Source organism: Phyllobates terribilis, unplaced genomic scaffold (assembly GCF_046119375.1).
Source record: "Phyllobates terribilis strain yellow unplaced genomic scaffold, ASM4611937v1 Scaffold_2__4_contigs__length_985480577, whole genome shotgun sequence".
In the NCBI taxonomy this organism is placed as follows: domain Eukaryota; kingdom Metazoa; phylum Chordata; class Amphibia; order Anura; family Dendrobatidae; genus Phyllobates; species Phyllobates terribilis.
This window is the reverse complement of record NW_027362762.1, coordinates 732,871,737-732,894,115: the sequence shown is the minus strand read 5'-3', so window position 1 is coordinate 732,894,115 and position 22,379 is coordinate 732,871,737. Positions and strand designations below refer to the sequence as shown.

The window sequence follows — 22,379 nt, the reverse complement described above, 5'->3', positions numbered from 1 at the left end:
TCACTTCCCCCTCTTTTAATGCCCCATGCAGGATGTCACCCCCCTCCCTTATAATGCCCCATGCAGGATGTCACTCCCCCTCTTATAATGCCCCACGGAGGATGTCACTCCCCCCCCTTTTAATGTCCCATGCAGGATGTCACTCCCCCCCCTTTAATGTCCCATGCAGAATGTAACTTCCCCCCCTTTTAATGCCCCATGCAGGATGTCACACACACCCCTCCCTTATAATGCCCCATGCAGGATGTCACTCCCCCCATTTTAATGCCCCATGCAGAATGTCTCCCCCCCTTTTAATGCCCCATGCAGGATGTCACTTCCCCCTCTTTTAATCCCGCATGCAGGATGTCACACACCCTCCTCCCTTATAGTGCCCCATGCAGGATGTCACTTACCCCCCTTTTAATGCCCCATGCAGGATGTCACACACTCCCCTCCCTCATGCAAGATGTTACTTTCCACCGTTTTAATGCCCCATGCAGGATGTCACACACCCCACCCTCCCTTATAATGCCCCACGCAGGATGTCACCCCCCCTTTTTAACCCCTTCAGGACCCAGCCTATTTTGACCCTAAAGACCTTGGCATTTTTGTCAATTCTGACCAGTGTCCCTTTACGAAGTAAAAACTCTGGAACACTTCAACGGATCCTAGCGATTCTGAGATTGTTTTTTCGTGACATATTGGGCTTCATGTTAGTATTAAATTTAGGTCGATAATATTTGCGTTTATTTGTGAAAAAATCAAAAATATGGGAAAAATTTTGAAAATTTTGCAATTTTCAAATTTTGAATTTTTATTCTGCTAAACTAGAGAGTGATGTGACACAAAATAGTTAATAAATAACATTTCCCACATGTCTACTTTACATCAGCACAATTTTTGAAAAAAAAAAAATTTTTGGTAGGAAGTTAGAAGGGTTCAAAGTTCATCAGCAAATTTTCTTTTTTCCAGCAAAATTTGCAAAGCCATTTTTTTTAGTGACCACATCACATTTGAAGTCCCTTTGAGGGGTGTACATGACAGAAAACACCCAAAAGTGACACCATTCCAAAAACTGCACCCCTCAAGCTACTCAAAACTACATTCAAGAAGATTATTAACCCTTCAGGTGCATCACAGGAACTAAAGCCACATGGAAGAAAAAAATGAACATTTTTATTTTTCTAACAAAAATTTTCTTTTAGCCTAAATTTTTTAATTTTCACATGGGTAACAGGATAAAATGCATCCTAAAATTTGTTGGTCAATTTCTCCTTAGTACACTGATACCTCATATGTGGTCATAAACCACTGTTTGGGCACACGGCAGGGCTCAGAAGGGAAGGAGCGCCATTTTACTTTTTGAATGGAAAATTAGCTCCAAAAGTCAAATTGCGCTCCTTCTCTTCTGAGCCCTGTCATGTGCCCAAACAGTGGTTTACGACCACATATGAGGTATCAGTGTACTCAGGAGAAATTGACCAATACATTTTAGGATGCATTTTATCCTGTTACCCATGTGAAAATTAAAAAATTTAGGCTAAAAGAAAATTTTTGTGAAAAAAAAAGTACTTTTTTGTTTTCACAGATCATTTTGTGAAGCACCTGGGGGTTCCAAGTGCTCACTATGCATCTAGATAGGTGCCTTGGGGGGTCTAGTTTCCAAAGTGGGGTCACTTGTGGGGGAGCTCCACTGTTTAGGCACATTAGGGGCTCTCCAAACGCAACATGGTGTCCGCTAACAATTTGAGCCGATTTTCCATTCAATTTGTTAGCGGACACCATGTCGCGTTTGGAGAGCCGCTGTGTGGCCAAACATTGGAGCTCCCCCACAAGTGACCCCATTTTGGAAACTAGACCCCCCAAGGCACCTATCTAGATGCACAGTGAGCACTTGGAACCCCCAGGTCATTCACAAATTAATCCGTAAAAATAAAAAAGTGTTTTTTTTTCCACTTTTTCATTTTTATGAATCAATTTGTGAAGCACCTGGGGGTTCCAAGTGCTCACTATGCATCTAGATAGGTGCCTTGGGGGGTCTAGTTTCCAAAATGGGGTCACTTGTGGGGGAGCTCCAATGTTTGGGCACACAGCGGCTCTCCAAAAGCAACATGGTGTCCGCTAACAAATTGTCGGCTCAAATTGTTAGAAGACACCATGTTGCGTTTGGAGAGCCGCTGTGTGGCCAAACATTGGAGCTCCCCCACAAGTGACCCCATTTTGGAAACTAGACCCCCCAAGGCACCTATCTAGATGCATAGTGAGCACTTGGAACCCCCAGGTCCTTCACAAATTAATCCGTAAAAATAAAAAAGTGTTTTTTTTTCCACTTTTTCATTTTTATGAATCAATTTGTGAAGCACCTGGGGGTTCCAAGTGCTCACTATGCATCTAGATAGGTGCCTTGGGGGGTCTAGTTTCCAAAATGGGGTCACTTGTTGGGGAGCTCCAATGTTTGGGCACACAGCGGCTCTCCAAAAGCAACATGGTGTCCGCTAACAAATTGTCGGCTCAAATTGTTAGAAGACACCATGTTGCGTTTGGAGAGCCGCTGTGTGGCCAAACATTGGAGCTCCCCCACAAGTGACCCCATTTTGGAAACTAGACCCCCCAAGGCACCTATCTAGATGCATAGTGAGCACTTGGAATCCCCAGGTCCTTCACAAATTAATCCGTAAAAATAAAAAAGTGTTTTTTTTTCCACTTTTTCATTTTTATGAATCAATTTGTGAAGCACCTGGGGGTTTCAAGTGCTCACTATGCATCTAGATAGGTGCCTTGGGGGGTCTAGTTTCCAAAATGGGGTCACTTGTTGGGGAGCTCCAATGTTTGGGCACACAGGGACTCTCCAAACGCAACATGGTTCCAATTTGTTAGTGGACACCATTGTGTAGTGTATGTCAGGTTGGTGTGCGGTGTGGTATATTGTAGTGTATACACCACACACACACACACACACTACAACACACACACCAACCTGACATAGCCTACTAAGCTGAGTACGCCCTAGACTGGGATGAGTGGGACGGGCGGGACATTTTGTGTGCTGTGTGCGTGTGTAAAAAAAAAAAAAAAAAAAAAAAAATCGAAACTTTATTATAGTGTGAGTGTACGTGTGTGTGTGTGTGTGCTTGGTGTAACCTTCTGCAGTCACGTGTGGGGGCTGTCAGGCGTAGGGGGCTGTCAGGCGTAGGGGGCTGTCAGGCGTAGGGGGGCTGTCAGGCGTAGGGGGGCTGTCAGGTGTACGGGGGCTGTCAGGCGTACGGGGGCTGTCAGGCGTAGGGGGGGGGCTGAAGAGATGGAGGAGCCAGCAGCTGCAGCAAGGGGGGTGATCACTGGGGCAGGAGCCGGCAGTAGCAAGGGGGGTGATCACTGGGGCAGGAGCCGGCAGCAGCAAGGGGGGTGATCACTGGGGCAGGAGCCGGCAGCAGCAAGGGGGGTGATCACTGGGTTTGCGGGGGGGGGGGGATGATCACTGGGATGGGGGGGTGCACACTGGGGATGGGGAGTGAACACTGGAGACAGGGGGGGTGAACACTGGGGACAGGGGGGGTGAACACTGGGGGGGTGAACACTGGGGTCAGGGGGGGTGAACACTGGGGACAGGGGGGTGAACACTGGGGACAGGGGGGTGAACACTGGGGACAGGGGGGGTGAACACTGGGGACAGGGGGGGTGAACACTGGGGACAGGGGGGGTGAACACTGGGGGAGGGGTGATTATTGGGAGGTGGGGGGTGATATCACTGGGACTGGGGGATGGTGGGTTTGATCACAGGAGCAGGGCATTTACACTGAGCCTGCTGCTGCTGTGATCACAGTCCACCGGCTGTCAGAAGGAGAGCAGCAGCCGGTGGATGAAGACGTGGGAGAGGGAGCAGAGGGAGCGGAGGTCGGGGTGCAGGTATGAAAGTGGAGGGGGGGTCGGGGGTGGAGGGGGGGGCAGGTTGGAGTGGAGGGGGGGTCGGGGGGGAGCGGGGGCAATACTACCTGATGCAGATCAGCGGCGGCAGCAGGCGATCAGCGGCGGCAGCAGGCGATCCACGGGGGGGCAGCTGCAGAGGGTCCACGGCGGGGCAGCAGCAGAGGGTCCACAGGAGGCAGCAGCAGAGGGTCCACAACGGCCGGCACCCGATCCATGGACGGGCAGTTGCGGCCATCATTAAAAACTCCCTCCACATCTGATTGGGGCTAGTATCCATGTGACGCTAGCCCCCCAATCAGATCTGGGGGGAGGGGGGGACAGAGGTGACACTCCCCCCAGCCAATAGCTGATGCTGTAAGCATCAGGCCATGCCCAGATTTAAATATTACACCAATTTTCATTGGTGAAATATTTAATTCATACCGATTGGCAGTTTCATTAAAAGTGAAAATGAAACAGCCAATCGGAGGGGTCCCAGGCACGGGGGGGTTAATCCACCCCCCGGGGGGTCGACTTCAGGATGTCCAGTTGCAGTAGCAACTGTGACACCTGAGCGACCCCGCTCGCAGGCGCTGCAGGGGGTCTTTCCCTCCATGTCACAGACGCTGTGACATGGGTCGGGAACGAACTGTTTTCCATGTCACAAACGGTGTGACACGGGTCGGGAAGGGGTTAATGCCCCATGCAGGATGTCACCCCCCCTTTTAATGCCCCAAGCAAGAAGCCATCCCCCCTCCCTTATAATGCCCCATGCAGTATGTCACTCCCCCCTTTATAATGCCACATGCAGGATGTCACACTCCCCTCCCTTATAATGCCCCATGCAGTATGTAACTCCCCCCCTTTTAATGCCCCATACAGGATGTCACTTCCTCCTCTTTCAATGCCCCATGCAGGATGTCACCCCCCTCCCTTATAATGCCTCATGCAGAATGTCACTCCCCCCCTTATAATGTCCCATGCAGGATCCATGCAGGATGTCACTCCCCGCCTTTTAATGTCCCATGCAGGATGTCACTTCCCCCCCTTTTAATGCCGCATGCAGGATGTCACCCCCCCCTCCCTTATAATGCCCCATGCAGGATGTCACTCCCCCCATTATAATGCCCCATGCAGAATGTCTCCCCCCCCTTTTAATGCCCAATGCAGGATGTCACTCCCCCCCTGTTTTAATGCCCTATGCAGTATGTCACAACCCCCCCTCCCTTATAATGCCCCATGCAGGATGTCACTTTCCCCTGATTTAATGCCCCATGCAGGATGTCACACACTCCACCCTCCCTTACAATGCCCCATGCCTCCATACATTAAAAAAAAAATAAAATAAAATAAAATACTCACCTCACTTCTCACCTACTGCCGCTGCTCTGCTCTGGACTCCAGCGTCGCCGGCGTCTTCCTGCTCTGCGCTGTGACTGCTCAGGAGAGAGTATGGTGGAAAGACCTTACCGCGCCCTCTGGCCTGAGACGTCACAGTCAGAGGACACGGAGGAGACCGGAGCTTCTGCAGAGGCACGGGGAGAGGTAATTATTGTGCCGGCTGCCAGGAGCCTGAGCAAGTGGGGGGGAACGGGCGATGACACCGCTCTCCTCCGCTCATGGGTCCCATAGAGCGGTGGGGTGCCGATGGCGAGTGGGCCCCCACGCCTGGTCAGGGCCCCGGCACTTGCCAGGGCGCGCGGGGTGCTGACGCCGGCCCTGACTGCTGTCCTCTACTGGGCTTGATGCTATCTCAGACACAAGGGCTCAGAAGTAACTCCAACCTCTCCATTGCTTAAATCTAAACCAATGGTTAGCCAGAATATTTCATATGTATTTTTTCTCCTAACTTTCGCATGATGAAGAATTTTCTAACAGATAGGTTTTTTCTTTATTTTTTACATCGGCTTTTTTCTAACCTTTTCTATAAACCCAATTGATTTTACTTTACATTTTCAGAATAAACTTATTATTATATTATGTTTGATTATAAGGCACAAACACAGCTCAGACATCGTCACAGGTCACAGTGGGGCTCACCATCTAAATTTTCAGTCTATCTCTGGAGAGTGGAAGGAAACCCACGCAAACACAGGGGAAACATACAAACTCCTTGTAGATATTGCCCTTGCTAGAATTTGAACCCAGGACACAAGCACTGCAAGGCTACCCTGCTAACCACTGAGCCACCGTGCTATAGTGCACATGCACTTGTATGATTGCTTTCTGTTCTACAGTGTCTCATACTATATATACTTGTTCGTGTTAGGGCTCATTCAGGCATCGATGACTTTCCCCATACGAAAAAAAAAATGCTTTGATTTTTTTCATCGTTTTGGATCAGATTATCACCAGTGTTTTGTCAGTTTCAGTTTTTACAATCAGAGTTTCATCAGGATTTCTCGTATGCAAAAGAAAAACAGATGGAGATTTCTCAAGCTTCTCCCATCAAACAGTCCATGAAAGAATGGGCAGCACATGGAAGGCATTGGAGTGCTATCTGATTTTTTTTTTTCACAAACCCTTAGACTTGCATTGGTGAGTTCCATGACTCAGACCTGCTTCCAATAGGTGGCGCTATAGAGTACAAGTCCTCTTTTTCTCTGAAGAGGCAATTTGCATATTAAATTTCCCAGAGGGGCATTGCATGGCGAATAAGCCTCCTTACCTTGACGTGCCAGAGCTGGTGTGTCACTCTTCATAAGGAGAAACGCTACCCCTTAGACCTCAGTCCAGAGCCTCTCACCTATCCAAATCAGTTCTCATACTTTGCACTGACGAGGGCCAACTGCCCGAAACACCGTGTCTGCAAATTGAGATTCTGATTTGGCTTTTATCCTAAGTCATATTGCAAGACTCGTTAAAGGGTTGATTGTGACTTGTAGGATTGCTGCTTCCAATAGGTGGAGCTATAGAGTACAAGTCCTCTTTTTCTCTGAAGAGGCAATTTGCATATTAAATTTCCCAGAGGGGCATTGCATGGCGAATAAGCCTCCTTACCTTGACGTGCCAGAGCTGGTGTGTCACTCTCCATAAGGAGAAACGTTACCCCTTAGACCTCAGTCCAGAGCCTCTCACCTAGCCAAATCAGATCTCATACTTTGCACTGACGAGGGCCAACAGCCCGAAACACCGTGTCTGCAAATTGAGATTCTGATTTGGCTTTTATCCTAAGTCATATTGCACGACTCGTTAAAGGGTTGATTGTGACTTGTAGGATTGCTGCTTCCAATAGGTGGCGCTATAGAGTACAAGTCCTCTTTTTCTCTGAAGAGGCAATTTGCATATGACTCAGACCAAAATAGCACATGATTTGGTACATACATACATATGTGAACAACCTCATAGACTATAAGGATGAATTCTATCTGTGAAAAATGAAGATATAACTCTGATGTATGAATGAACCTTTAGGCAAAAAATGCTCGCGGATCTCCTGACCTGAACTGTATGGCTTCATAAGTTTATATGATGTGGTTAAGTTCGGGTCAGGAGACCCAGGGTCTGTCTGTTCAGTGCAGCCAGTTCTTGTGAAAGGTGAATTTTTGGATGCATGAAGCTGGCTTAAGGCTCCGTTACATCACGTTATCACGTAGGGTATCACAAGGCTCTGTTACATCAAGCTATGAAGTGGGGTATCACAAGACTTTGTCTTGGCCCCAGTGTTGTTCAACATTTTTATAAATGATCTAGATAAGGGAACTGAAGGTAAACAAATCAAATTTGCAGACGATGCAAAGCTAGGAGGAATAGCTAACACTAGAAAAGACAGAGGAAGGATTCAGAAGGATCTAGATGAGCTTGATCAGTGGGTAGCAACTAATAGAATGGTATTTAACAGGGAACAATGCAAGATTCTACATCTGGGCAAGAAAAACAAAAATTACATCTACAAAATGGTAGGAATAGAGCGAAGAAACAGCACGAGTGAAAAAGACTTTGGTATACTAATAGATCACAGTCTGTACATGAGTCAACAGTGTGATGCAGCAGCAAAAAACGGCAAACACAGTTCTGGGATGTATTAAGAGAAGCATAGAGTCTAGATCATGTGAAGTAATTATTCTCCACTACTCCTCCTTGGTCAGACTTCATCAGGAATACTGTCTCCAGTTCTGGGTACCACATTTTAAAAAAGACATTGAAAAACTGGAGCAAGTTCAGAGAAGAGCTACCAGGATGGTGATCGGTCTGCAAACTATGTCCTAAGAGGAACAGTTGAAGGATCTGAGAATGTTTAGCTTGCAAAAAAAAAGGCTGCGAGGAGACTTAATAGCTGTCTTCAATATCTGAAAGGATGTCACAGTGTAGAGGGATCATCCTTATTCTCATTTGCACATGGAAACACGAGAAGCAATGGAATGAAACTGAAAGGGAGAAGATATAGATTGGATATTAGAAAAACTCTTTGACAGTGAGGGTGATCAATGAGTGGAACAGGCTGACACTGTTAGAACCCTCCTGTTTGTTTTTTCCATCTTGTGTTTTGCGGTCACGTGACCATCTGCCTTTATATTCCAGCTCTGCCCTTTTGGCTGTGCTGGACTTCAGTGTTTGACTGTTTCTCTAGCCAGGTGCTTCTGTGCCTTTCTCTGTCAGTTCGCTTGGTCCTTCTGGGACCCCTAGTATCTTTTTGTCAGTTTGTCTTTTTGTGTTCTGCAACAACTTCTCTGTTTAGGAGGTGTCCCATTTTTGTCCAAGTCCTTAGTTCTTTTAGGGACCCCTCCCCTTATCCTATAGGTCTTCGTTCAGACTAGCCGAGGACTAAGGCGGGTCTGTTCGCTAGGAACAGTCAGCCCGCTACATCGTAGGGATTCAGCTTAGTCTTACTGTAGGGACAGCTTTCCCCTATCTTTCCTTAGTACTTTTTGCAGATCATAACAGACACGAGAGGTGGTGAGTTCTCCATCAATGAAGTCTTCAAACAGAGACTGGACAGACATCTGCCTGAGATGGTTTAGTGAATCCTGCATTGAGCAGGGGGTTGGACACTATGAACCTGGAGGTGCCTTCCAACTCTAACATTCTCTGATTCTATGATTCTATGATCACATTGTAGATATACCGTATGGAAAAAGGTAACCATTGACCTACTTACACCAAATGGATTTCGAAATTTGTTCTGTTGGCCTCTGTCAACCTATTTTTACAGTATAGAATTATGGGAGCCTATGGGCAATTTATGATACTGTATGCCTATATATTGGCGTATGTTGGAGCCAGCTGATGGTGGTATGAGTCGCAAAATTCTTCTGAGGTATACCGCCTGCGGAAGACTCATATGGAGAACAGATTATGCGTATGGGGAAGAATATCATCTGAGAATCATAATGACATCTTTTTTTATCTTTTGTGTTAAGAGACTGACAATTATTTTAATAACTATCCACATTGCAAACCCTTCAGCGTGCTTTTAGAGTCTGGACACTAGCGCTTCAACTGCATGATGCGTCTGTAAGACAGAGAAGCAGCTTGTAATTCTCCCTTAAGTCATTGTCAACAGCTATAAAATTTAAACAAGCGTTGGTAAATTACCCACAAGCGACTCCGTGTTTGGAATTGCACAGCGGTAAAATAACTCTGTTTGTGGTAGGCTTTCTTCAGGCTAAGGTGATTTTATGACGGTGCCCCTTCTAGACAAGCCAAATTTCTTTTTCTAGCAGGTGAATCAGGGTGAAGCTCTTAACACATGTCAGAGTTAAAGCTGCTGGTCACAAGAGAGGAACGGGACTGGGTAAGAGAAGGCTCAGTCTGGTTATAGTAGTAAGAATGTAATTAAGAATAACAACTCAGAACCTGAAGGCTTAGGAATCTGCTAAGGTTGAATAGAAGGTCACACTACTTGGCACACTCTTACTGCCAACTGGGGGAAGACTAAAAAAATGTTATTGAACTAGGAATAGGGCAATGAAGAATAGTTAAAAAAAGTTGCATCTGAGGTCTGGATTGACACTATTGTTAATCTTCTGCTGTTTATACTGAAATTTTCTCTTTCTTTCACCTGTTAGTTGAAAAGATTTGCATGGACCAGGAGTATACATAGATGAGGGAGCTCCAAAGCAGATGTTAAAAAAGTTTTACCTACTTTAAAATTTGTTATGCATGGGTACAGGATGAAGAATAGAAAATAGACTGTACTCACCTTCTGGACCACAGCTGCTCCTCTGCCCTGGCTACTGAGGCTTCACTGGTCTCATGGCATAAATAATGTCGCCAATCAGAGCTGATGATTGGCTGAAGCCTGTACATTAAGTCTGAATAGGACTTTCCTGTTGCAGCCATCCTGTGATGTTCTTTATGCCTGGAGACTGGTGGGGAACACAACAGCCCTTCAACATTACCAAATAAGAGTCTGGGCAATCAACCAAAGATCAAGGAAGGGAGTAGGGGGTAAACAAGCACCATGTTCTTCTATTAAAGCCAATTTTAAAGGAATTTACTTTAAAACTTATTGTGTATGGGCCCAGGGTGAGTAATTGAAAATAAAAAAGCCTGTGCTCACATCTTGCCCTGGAGCAGCTCCTCTGCACTGGCTACTGTGTTCCCCACCGGTCTCTTGTGGTAAAAAATTTTACATGATGGTTGCAAAAAGTAAGTCCTGTTTGGCTACAATGTTAAAGCTGCAGTTAATCAGAGACCAGTGACTGGCTGCAGCCATCAAGTGACATTGTATATACCAAATGAGAAAAAGGTGAGGCAAAAAACAGTTCTGTGAGGAACCAGTCTGAGAGCTGAGTACAGTTGTTTTTTGTTTGCTAATGTTCCAGGGCCTGAGAAGAGGAGATCTCTAACCAGGTATCCACCACCTACTAAATTAAAAAATGTAGCCTACCTACTCGCTAGGTAATATTATGCCATTACACTATGTATGCTTTGTTACATATATTTGGAACATCAGCACAAGCCTTGTCCCCAGGGTTATCAATCAACTGTATAGGGCGTAGGTAAGGCATGGACAGTTTGGCTTAACTTTGCAGCATCTCCACCTTCTTGACTTGATAGATCTAAGTAGCACATGACGCAAGCAGGCATACATTTTTAGCTAAATGGCACATTGACCAGGACTACTAAGAACCCTTCTGGAGAATGCAGGATGAAAAATATCAGGAATTAGTGGCATTTTCTGGTGAATAAGCCTTCTGACGACTTCTTTTTAGTATATTTGCAAACCATAGGCAATGTGTCCTTGCTGGCAACTTTCATGCTCCAGACTACCACCAACAAAGCATGCAATCAAAAATAACTTATAAAGCAATGACTTCAGAGTTGATATTTGTGAGAAAGCAAATTGAGGGCAGTAAGTATTTGTCTCCTATCACATATGGTGTATGGTGTGAGTCTGATACTCATGAAACTATGTATGGTATGTAGGCATTGGGCTCAATAACCACGTAGGGTTTCCTCTATTCCGCCTTGTGTAGGCTTTTAGTACTCGTAAAATTTAGCTACAAGAAAATAAGATTGATATGTATCTTTGTTGTCTTTCACCTCAGTTCACGTGCCATTGAAAGAGGATGAAAACTGGAGCTAAATGGGTTTCTGTATGACAGAAACAATAGTTATTAATAGATTTATTAGATTCCCTCTGCAGGCTTTCTAGACTAATAATGTCTGAGCCAATGGGGCACAGTGTTTAATTACTGTGGTGCAGCGATGGGATGGAGGAGCGGCTGTGAACATCTGTCTCGGATTATGGCTCTGTGAGAATTTCAGGTTATCAATCCAGAGATCTGACTGTGTGAAGGGCGAGTGAAGGAGTGACGTGTAATGACTGCACTACGGGGCGTGCGCAAATGAGTGGACTCCATCTATCTATCCCTCTATCCATCTATCTATCACATATCTATCAATCACATATCTATCTATCTATTCATCTATATATCCATATCTATCTATCTATCTATCCATCTATTATCTACCTGTCACATATCTATCTATCACATATCTATCTATCTGTCACATATCTATCTGTCACATATCTATCTATCTATCACATATCTATCTATCTATCTATCTATCTATCTATCTATCTAGCACATATCTATCTATCTGTCACATATCTATAACATATCTATCTGTCACATATCTATCTATCTATCTATCTATCTATCTATCTATCTATCTATCTATCTATCTATCTATCTATCACATATTTATCTATCACATATCTATCTATTATCTATCTATCCATATATATATATATATATATATATATATATATATGTATATATATATATATATACAGTACAGACCAAAAGTTTGGACACACCTTCTCATTTAAAGATTTTTCTGTATTTTCATGACTATGAAAATTGTACAATCACACTGAAGGCATCAAAACTATGAATTAACACATGTGGAATTATATACTTAACAAAAAAGTGTGAAACAACTGAAAATATGTCTTATATTCTAGGTTCTTCAAAGTAGCCACCTTTTGCTTTGATGACTGCTTTGCACGCTCTTGGCATTCTCTTGATGAGCTTCAAGAGTTAGTCACCGGAAATGGTTTTCACTTCACAGGTGTGCCTTGTCAGGTTTAATAAGTGGGATTTCTTGCCTTATAAATGGGGTTGGGACCATCAGTTGTGTTGTGCAGAAGTCAGGTGGATACACAGCTGATAGTCCTACTGAATAGATTGTTAGAATTTGTATTAAGGCAAGAACAAAGCAGCTAAGTAAAGAAAAACGAGTGGCCATCATTACTTTAAGAAATGAAGGTCAGTCAGTCCGAAAAATTGGGCAAACTTTGAAAGTGTCCCCTAGTGCAGTTGCAAAAACCATCAAGCGCTACAAAGAAACTGGCTCACATGAGGACCGCCCAAGGAAAAGAAGACCAAGAGTCACCTCTGCATCTGAGGATAAGTTTATCCGAGTCACCAACCTCAGAAATCACAGGTTAACAGCAGCTCAGATTAGAGATCAGGTCAATGCCACACAGAGTTCTAGCCACAGACACATCTCTACAACAACTCTTAAGAGGAGACTTTGTGCAGCAGGCCTTCATGGTAAAATATCTGCTAGGAAACCACTGCTAAGGACAGGCAACAAGCAGAAGAAACTTGTTTGGGCTAAAGAACACAAAGAATGGACATTAGACCAGTGGAAATCTGTGCTTTGGTCTGGTGAGTCCAAATTTGAGATCTTTGGTTCCAACCACCGTGTCTTTGTGCGACGCAGAAAAGGTGAACGGATGGACTCTACATGCCTGGTTCCCACCGTGAAGCATGGAGGAGGAGGTGTGATGGTGTGGGGGTGCTTTGCTGGTGACACTGTTGGGGATTTATTCAAAATTGAAGGCATACTGAACCAGCATGGCTACCACAGCATCTTGCAGCGGCATTCTATTCCATCCGGTTTGCATTTAGTTGGACCACCATTTATTTTTCAACAGGACAATGACCCCAAACACACCTCCAGGCTGTGTAAGGGCTATTTGACCAAGCGGGAGAGTGATGGGGTACTACGCCAGATGACCTGGCCTCCACAGTCACCAGACATGAACCCAATCGTGATGGTTTGGGGTGAGCTGGACCGCAGAGTGAAGACAAAAGGGCCAACAAGTGCTAAGCATCTCTGGGAACTCCTTCAAGATTGTTGGAAGACCATTTCCGGTGACTACCTCTTGAAGCTCATCAAGAGAATGCCAAGAGTGTGCAAAGCAGTCATCAAAGCAAAAGGTGGCTACTTTGAAGAACCTAAAATTTAAGACATATTTTCAGTTGTTTCACACTTTTTTGTTAAGTATATAATTCCACATGTGTTAATTCATACTGTTGATGCCTTCAGTGTGAATGTACAATTTTCATAGTCATAAAAATACACAAATTTTTTTAAATGAGAAGGTGTGTCCAAACTTTTGGTCTGTACTGTATATCACACATATCTATCACATATCTATCTAGTTATAAGTAGCATGTGCATAGAATTATTCTTCGCTCATTTTTGCATAAATAATAAAATATCCATAATTTTAACCTAACAAAATTAAGGTATATGATAAAAGCCACGTAAAAGAAAAAAAAACAATCTCGTGAATCAAAGGAAACCTAAGTCAAGCCGTACAAAGGCTATATTTAATCTATGCACATAGCACAATTCTACATTGGATAGCCAATATCTTTAGTAGTTCGGTGTATTCAGCCATAAAATGGTGTAAGTAAAGGTGTAGCGTATACTGTATGACAGTGCATGAGTCTAATAAATTGCATTAATAACTGCCATATAATAAATAAGTAGGTATTAAAATGCAAAAGCAGATGAACGATTCTTGCCGGAATATCTCCTTTATTATTCACATGGTCCCCTTCGGGTCTGTCTTGCCGTATTGATGCCCCTGACACCTTACTGGACTGCTGTGGCCATTTATTGGCTCCAGTGGTGTACCGCTGAGGTCAGTGATTGGCTGCAGTGGTCACGTGGGGAGTCAAGGATGTCATTACGGCAGCACAGTAAACAAAGACAGACACGATGGCAACAGCCGATCATTGGCCTCAGTGGTAGACTGCTGAAACCAGTGATTGGCTGAACAGGCCATTTCCCATTTGGGTAGTCAGTAGTTTCATCACTGCAGGACAGAGCCACTGGAACGGAGGCCGATTTATCACATAAGCAATGTGGCTTTTAATATTTTTGCAGAATTTTTGACTAAGTTGGAAAATCCCTTTATGAAAGACAGCGTCTACCTAACACCAAGTATACGATAACATTTGGTCTCCAAAATTATTCTTTTTAATCTTTATCTTCTCAATTTAGGCATTGTTGTCCTACGGCGCAACACGTACAGTGAATTGTAGTGCCTGTGCTTTTCCTTTGTTATTTTGGTTGGTTTCCTTCGATTATAGAACTAATACTTTTCTTGTCCCACATGGCTTTTTATTATCAGGCAAGCAGAAACCGTGAGAAGCAGTAATTACACGCTCAGAAAGCTTTCCCTCTCTCATTCTCAACCACGAGAAACATGGCCTTTTTTGCTTCTACCCTTCAATCTCTCTCCCGACCGCCTCCCCACTTACCGCAGCCGTATGTATATTTTCAGAATACAACAATCTCATTGATTGGCCCTTAAGAGACACTCCAAATGAAATGGGGAGGCTTAAATAACAGTTGAAAGAATTATCTTAAAAGTGTCTTCAAAGCCTTCTGTTTAATGGACAAACTCTTGAAAAAAAGACCAAGATGAAGATGAAGGAGCACAAAGGGCACGCTTATGCCAATTGATGCTTTGTACAATGTGCCAGAGCTATTAAACATAAGTGGAGGCTGGGAGGTTATAGTTCTTTGTATATACATGGGGTTAATTAGACATTATCTGTAAATCAGGAGGCCTTGCTTGGAACCAAGCAGAGGTGAGAAAGCAGAGGCGAGGGACAAAGCTTTTTAAGACCGCAGTTTAGTAAATGACATAATAATGTTTCCTATTATCATTGTCAATGTAACTTTTAGAAATGTGACAATTTCACAAAAGTATCCAAGTTAATTCTGTTATGTTGAGATTTCCGTTTACACTCAAAAAGTATATAGATTAGACTTTAAAGGGGTTGTCTGATAATTGCGACTCTTGAGTGTTTAATTTGTGGGTGAGGCCCCCAATGATCCCAAGAATGTTGGTCCTCTGTTACCTGCTTGGCGGCTGCGCTAACACAAGTGCACTGCTGCTCCATTCATTGACTATGGGACTAGCAGAAATAGACAAATATAATTCTCTGGTGTTCTTCAGGCGTTCCAAAGAATAAATGAGTAGATGTCTGACTGCCGCTCCATTCAAATGGGGACATTATATCTTCTTGTGAACACTGGGCATGGCTGATAGCGTGTGAGTTGGTAATAAGTTGCAATTGTAGAACAATCCCTTTAAGTAATTTATAGGCAAGGACGAAAAAAGAATATCCTAACTGAGACTAAAACCCTTATTCACTAAACTAATGTCAGACAAACCTCAATGCCGGTTGGGTCAGGCGGTAGACTAATCTGTATGAGGACGTCCCGTTACTCCTTATATCTCTGTAGGGAAATAAAGAGGGCTACGAGTCCCTCCGGGCTATTTCTCTACACAAATTTCTACAGTAATGTTAACGGAAAATGTGTGTTAATTTTACAGAATCTTCAGCTAACCACAAGTATATTCTCTACCGTCTTAGATTTCTCACCCATTGAGAAGTAAAATTAAATATTCAGACATAAAGGTTAAATCTTCTAATGTTCAACAAACTGAGAAAAGCAATGCCTTCATGGTTCACGATTCTTCTACCTCTCCATTTAGCTTTAGTGATTTTTTGATGGTTTAGTAATGAGGATTTGATGACAAGCCCTGATCAGTACATGTCATTTAAAAAGAAAGCCTCTGCACATCTCTGGAAATCACTGAGTATTGCCGAAACCAGATTTCTCAGATTTTACCAGATTAAATTAATTTAAATATAAAAATAAACCCTTTCACAGAGAAAGAGGACAGGACAGGAATAGTGCCACCTACTGGAGGTAGCAATCCTAGATGTCAATATTGACCCTTTAAAAGGGCCTTGCCACATAACTTGAGATATAAAGCCAAATCAGGAACTCCATTTGCAGACACGTGTTTTGGAGTATTTGCCCCTTATCAGTGAAAAGCAGCATAAGTTGTTGGCTGGGTGGGAAGCCTCTGACAGGGGAGTGAGACATATAGGCCATGCAATGTACCCCTGGGAATATTAATATAGGAATAACCCATTCAGCGAGAAAAAGGACATGAAACCTAGTGCCAACTTTGTGTATACTAAAAGTTAATATATTGACTGTGTGAAAGGCTTTGCCACATGGGCCATTTAAAATCCCTCCACGCGCCAGCTTGGCACTCTACACAAGGAGAAATTGTACTCATAAATCTCCTGTCAGAGGCCTCTCACCCAGCCAACCAGTTCAGCAGTCAGATTATTAATAAACAGAACCTAAGATAAAAACAAAAATAATAAATATCCTGTTGTAAGTAAATACATAGTAATAGTACATGTAAATAACATAGGATACATAGTTAACACTTTTTTGATCAAAAATGCGTAAAGCCATCCCACCACGACAAGGTGTACCCAATCGGGACAGTTCCTAACTCTTGTAGTTCACTTCACTATGTATCAGCAGACATAAAAATAGATAAGGGCAGAACAGGACCTGTATCGCGACTACTAAGACACCTAAAAAGCTATATGAACAAAATGAACAGTACAAAAAACTGAATGAAAACAAAAAAAAAGATCAAAATTTTTGATCCAAACAATGTTAACTAAATCCCTTATGGTATTTACATGTGCTATTACTATTTATTTACTGACTACAAGGTATTTTCTCATTTTGCCTTACGTTCGTCTTGTTAAATGGCCACAGTGTGAATGCACACCTATACATTGCACTGATACAACATATGCTCAGGCTCAGTTTTTTGGTTTTGACTCAGCTGTTTAATATACATAGAATTTGCAATCAAGATTATAGCCCCTTTTTAAGCTAGGTCCTACAAAGTAGCAGAGGAACATCTGCTGGGCCCAGATTTTGACCCAGTAATGGACACCAAAGGTCTAGCGTAAGGCAACATGATTTGAAGCTGATTTGAGGCTGGGGATATTTTTCTAAAAGCAACTAATTCTCAAATAGGTGATGGAGGTCCCTCAGGATAATTTTCTTCTAGTGGTTCCAAGGTGCCCCTGTTTGACATTTCTAAGTCGAAAAACCTTCATCCTTCACTATTCACAGGCTTAATCCCGTCTGCATAATGTTTTCACTCTAAGCCATGAATAGAGAAAAAAGTAAAACCCTTACATAATATTGGATACTACAAGGACGTTCCACGTAATATTTCGCTCATACATTTTTCTTCATGTAACAATTTAACAACTTATTTAAAATTGTTATACTTAAATGTAGAAAAGTTAAAATCACGAGGGGGTTGCTGCACAGTAAATTATGTGTTATTACCGAGGATTAGTTTTATTGTTCCCAGGGACTTTTCATGCAGTTGTGGAAATTCGCATCAGTTTCTATAAGCAGAATAATATATATGCAGTAAACACCTCAAGACAGGAGTAATGAGCAAACATTTCCATGGAAACAGACATTGTTACCAGTCTTCCAAAAGGAACCGCCAACCACCAATTGAGCTGTTTTCTGATTGCTACGTTGTGTTTCTGTTTATGGCCGTGAAATATGTTCATATATTAACTAATAGGGTATTGTAGGGTAACCTGTGAGTCTACTCAGCAGCTTCTGCACATGACAGCTGTCAGCAGAAGGTTGCAGGAGAGCAGACCAGGACCCAAGCTCATCATCTGCACATTTTTTTAAGTTACTTTTCTTTTTATCTTGTCGCATTCATACCCATTTTTTTAGCCAAATTCTTCAACCTGGTGCAGGTGATTCAGGAGTATTTCGTAAAGTAAAAAAATAGCCTTTTTTAATCTGTTTTTGTAACTTTTTAGCCCAAAAAGTCACACGTTGCACAAAGTGGTGCAAAACTTGCGCCAATTTACAAAATAATAACTGGAGACACTGGAGAACATTGATGCCAAATTTTGTGACATGGCAGCAATGGATGAATTAGGTGGAAATGTCTGGAAAGTCTAAACTCGGTCTATAGTGGCGAACATAAAAAAAAAACAGCAGACGAACACAAATAAAGTAGACTTTAAAAAAGGCAAAAATTAAATGAAGAATAAGGCACAAATGAAAAATAGGCAAAAAACACCAAAAACTAGACAAAAAAGGCACAAAAATGAATCAGACACTCTGTTGTGTGAGTACAGTGCCATACAGGGGTGTATCTGAAAGCATGTATGCAATTGGTTTCTAATTTCAAAGGCATTAGGAAATATAGCAAGGTCCCATACACATTAATAGGTGAGGCATTATGGCTCTGTACAGCTCAGACGTTTACAAAGCATAATGTCGCCATGTGCATAAAGTCATAGTCATTACACAATGCACTTTAATAACCTATTAATCTACACCTCATTGAGAATGATCCGGACACATGATGATGAAATCATCCCCCATACAATAATATACTCTACGCTACAAAAATGGATAATGACTAGAGATGAGCGGTGTTCGACTAGAACTGTTCGCCAATTTCAAATTCGAGCTGTTTTGGGCGGTGTTCGAGTTGTTCGACGAACCCGAACGATTTGCAAAAAATTCGGCTGTTCGAGGTTATGTTCGATAACTGTTCGTGCACCAAAAGCGTGTCCTGCATGTCTGGCGCTATTTTGAGCACCAATCATGCAGGGATTGTCTGCCACTCACTGTAATGCCACAGCCATGGTGGTTGTGGCATTACAGTGATTGCCCAAATCGATGGGAACAGTGCCAACAGTGAAACATGAAAAGCCGGCAATTCAGCAGCGGCATACACCGGTGCCCGACAATTTAGAACCGAAAGAATACAGCATCACACATAGATTAGATAGATAGAAACATGTCAGTCACATATATATGAAGTACAGTGACTGTTGATTACTGTACTTGTCATTTAGTGTAAAGGATTTATCAAAAAAAATAATAGTGTTTTCATGCACCGTCTCTTTAAAAAAGCCGGCCGGCAATTCAGCAGTGGTACCCGACAATTTAGAATAGAAAGAATAGAGAATCACACATAGATTAAATAGATAGAAACATGTCAGTCACATATATATGAAGTACAGTGACAGTGTTGCTTACTGTACTTGTCATTTAGTGTAAAGGATTTATTAAAAAAAAATAATAGTGTTTTCATGCACTGTCTCTTTAAAAAAGCCGGCCGGCAATTCAGCAGCGGTACCCGACAATTTAGAATAGAAGGAATAGAGAATCACACATAGATTAGATAGATAGAAACATGTCAGTAACACATATATGAAGTACAGTGACAGTGTTGATTACTGTACTTGTCATTTAGTGTAAAGGATTTATTTAAAAAAATTATAGTGTTTTCATGCACTGTCTCTTTAAAAAAGCCGGCCGGCAATTCAGCATCAGTACCCGACAATTTAGAATAGAAGGAATAGAGAATGACACATAGATTAGATATATGGAAACATGTCAGTCACATATATATGAAGTACAGTGACAGTGTTGATTACTGTACTTGTCATTTAGTGTTAAAATAAAGGATTTATTTAAAAAAAAATTGGCGTGGGGGTCCCGGTAATTTTAGGCTCTAGCGGAGGTTAAGCAGACAGCTGGGGCAGATGTTTGAAGCCTGGGAAGGGGGTAATACCCACGGAGCTTCCCAGGCTACTAATATCAGCCCCCAGCTGAATACCTAGCCTTTACTAGCTATTAAAATGGGGGACCCCCACCAAAAAAATGACGTGGGGTCCCCCCTATTTTAATAGCTAGCAAAGGCTAAGCAGACAGCTGGGGGCTGATATTAATAGCCCAGGAAGGGTGCCATGAATATTGGCCCCCTCCCAGGCTAGAAACACCAGCCGTCAGCCGCCCCAGAAATCGCAGCAGAAGTATCCCGACCCGCAGCGCCGCTCCCCGGTCCTCCCTTGACACCCTAGCCGCTGATGTCCCCACAGTATCAGCATGGTGTTACAAAGATCCGGACATTTGTGTTAAAAATCGCTGATTGGTCGCTGGCGCTGCCCGCGACCAATCACCGATTTGGGCGCCAAATTTAAATATCGGCCGCAACCAATCACCGATCTTGGCTCCACATTTAAACACCGCTGTGCTGATTGGTCGCCGACGCTGGGCGCGACCAATCACCGATTTTGGCGCCACAGTTAAATAGCGTCCGCGACCAATCAGTACAGCGGTGTTTAAATGTGGAGCCAAGATGGGTGATTGGTCGCGGCCGATATTTAAATTTGGCGCCCAAATCGGTGATTGGTCGCGGGCAGCGCCAGCGACCAATCAGCGATTTTTAACACAAATGTCCGGACCTTTGTAACACCATGCGGATACTGTGGGGACATCAGCGGCTAGGGTGTGAAGGGAGGACCGGGGAGCGGCGCTGCGGGTCGGGATACTTCTGCTGCGAGCGCCCGCTCATGTCCCGGGTTCTCGCAGCGGAAGTATCCGCACAGGCAGCGCCGCTGACATCCATGCGGCTAGGGTGTGAAGGGAGGACCGGGGAGCGGCGCTGACATCCAATTGGTCACGGCCGATATTTAAATGTGGCGCCCAAATCGGTGATTGGTCGCGGTCTTGGTGCGCGACCAATCACTGATCTTGCCGCCAAAGTTAAACACTACGGTGCTTATTGGTTGCGGACGCTGCCCGCGACCAATCACCGATTTGTGCGCCAAATTTAAATATCAGCCTCATGCACGTCACTGACAGCATGGGAAAATTCTCCTGCACTCAGCGCTTCAGCGTGAGAATTCTCCCACGCTGTCAGTGACGTGCATGAGGTGAGCCGAGTTCATTGTCGGCTCATCTGGATGCCGTCACAGCCTGACACTGAGGAGCGCAAGCATGCCGACTCTTCTCAGTGTCTGCGGGATGACAGGCTGAATGGCAGCGTTCTGCTGCGGTCCAGCCTGTCATCTCGATGTAGCAGAGCTGGAGCCGTCGTGGGAACCATGGAAAGGTAAGGATGAGGTTGCTTTATTATTTTTCTTTTATTGCAGGAGATCGTTGGCTTCAGCTGGAATGGGCGTGACGGTAAGTATGGTTTAATTTAGAACAATAAAGAATTGTGTGTTTATTTCAATTAAAGGACTTTATTCTGGGTGTTTGTGTTTTCTTTTAACTTTGACTATGGGGTTAGTAATGGGGGTGTCGTATAGACGCCTCTCCATTACTAACCTGGGCTTGATGTCAGCTGGCATTATAAGCTGACATCAACCCCAGCCCTATTACCCCACTGCCACCGCTACAGGGCAGTGGGAAGAGCGAGGCTAAGTGCCAGAATTGGCGCATCCTATGGATGCGCCATTTCTGGGGCGGCTGACGGCTGGTGTTTCTAGCCTGGGAGGGGGCCAATATTCATGGCACCCTTCCTGGGCTATTACTATCAGCCCCCAGCTGTCTGCCTAGCCTTTGCTAGCTATTAAATTAGGGGGGATCCCACGTCATTTTTTGGGGGGGTCCCCCATTTTAATAGCTAGTAAAGGCTAGGTATTCAGCTGGGGGCTGATATTAGTAGCCTGGGAAGCTCCATGGGTATTACCCCCTTCCCAGGCTTCAAACATCTGCCCCAGCTGTCTGCTTAACCTCCGCTAGAGACTAAAATCACGGGGAACCCCACGCCAATTTTTTTTTTATTAAATCCTTTATTTTAACACTAAATGACAAGTACAGTAACCAACACTGTCACTGTACGTATTATATATGTGACTGACATGTTTCTATCTATCTAATCTATGTATGATCCTCTATTCTTTCTATTCTAAATTGTCGGGTACAGATGCTGAATTGCCGGCCGGCTTTCTTAAAGAGACGGTGCATGAAAACACTATTATATTTTTAAATAAATCCTTTACACTAAATGACAAGTACAGTAAGCAACACTGTCACGGTACTTATTATATATGTGA

General features: G+C 43.6%; 1 protein-coding gene across 3 annotated transcripts in view; it reads right to left on the bottom strand.

Annotated features, from left to right (window-relative positions):
* The window catches only part of KCND3 (potassium voltage-gated channel subfamily D member 3), a 647,462-nt gene that overhangs the window by 330,743 nt on the left and 294,340 nt on the right, over positions 1-22,379 (bottom strand). The window lies entirely within an intron of this gene.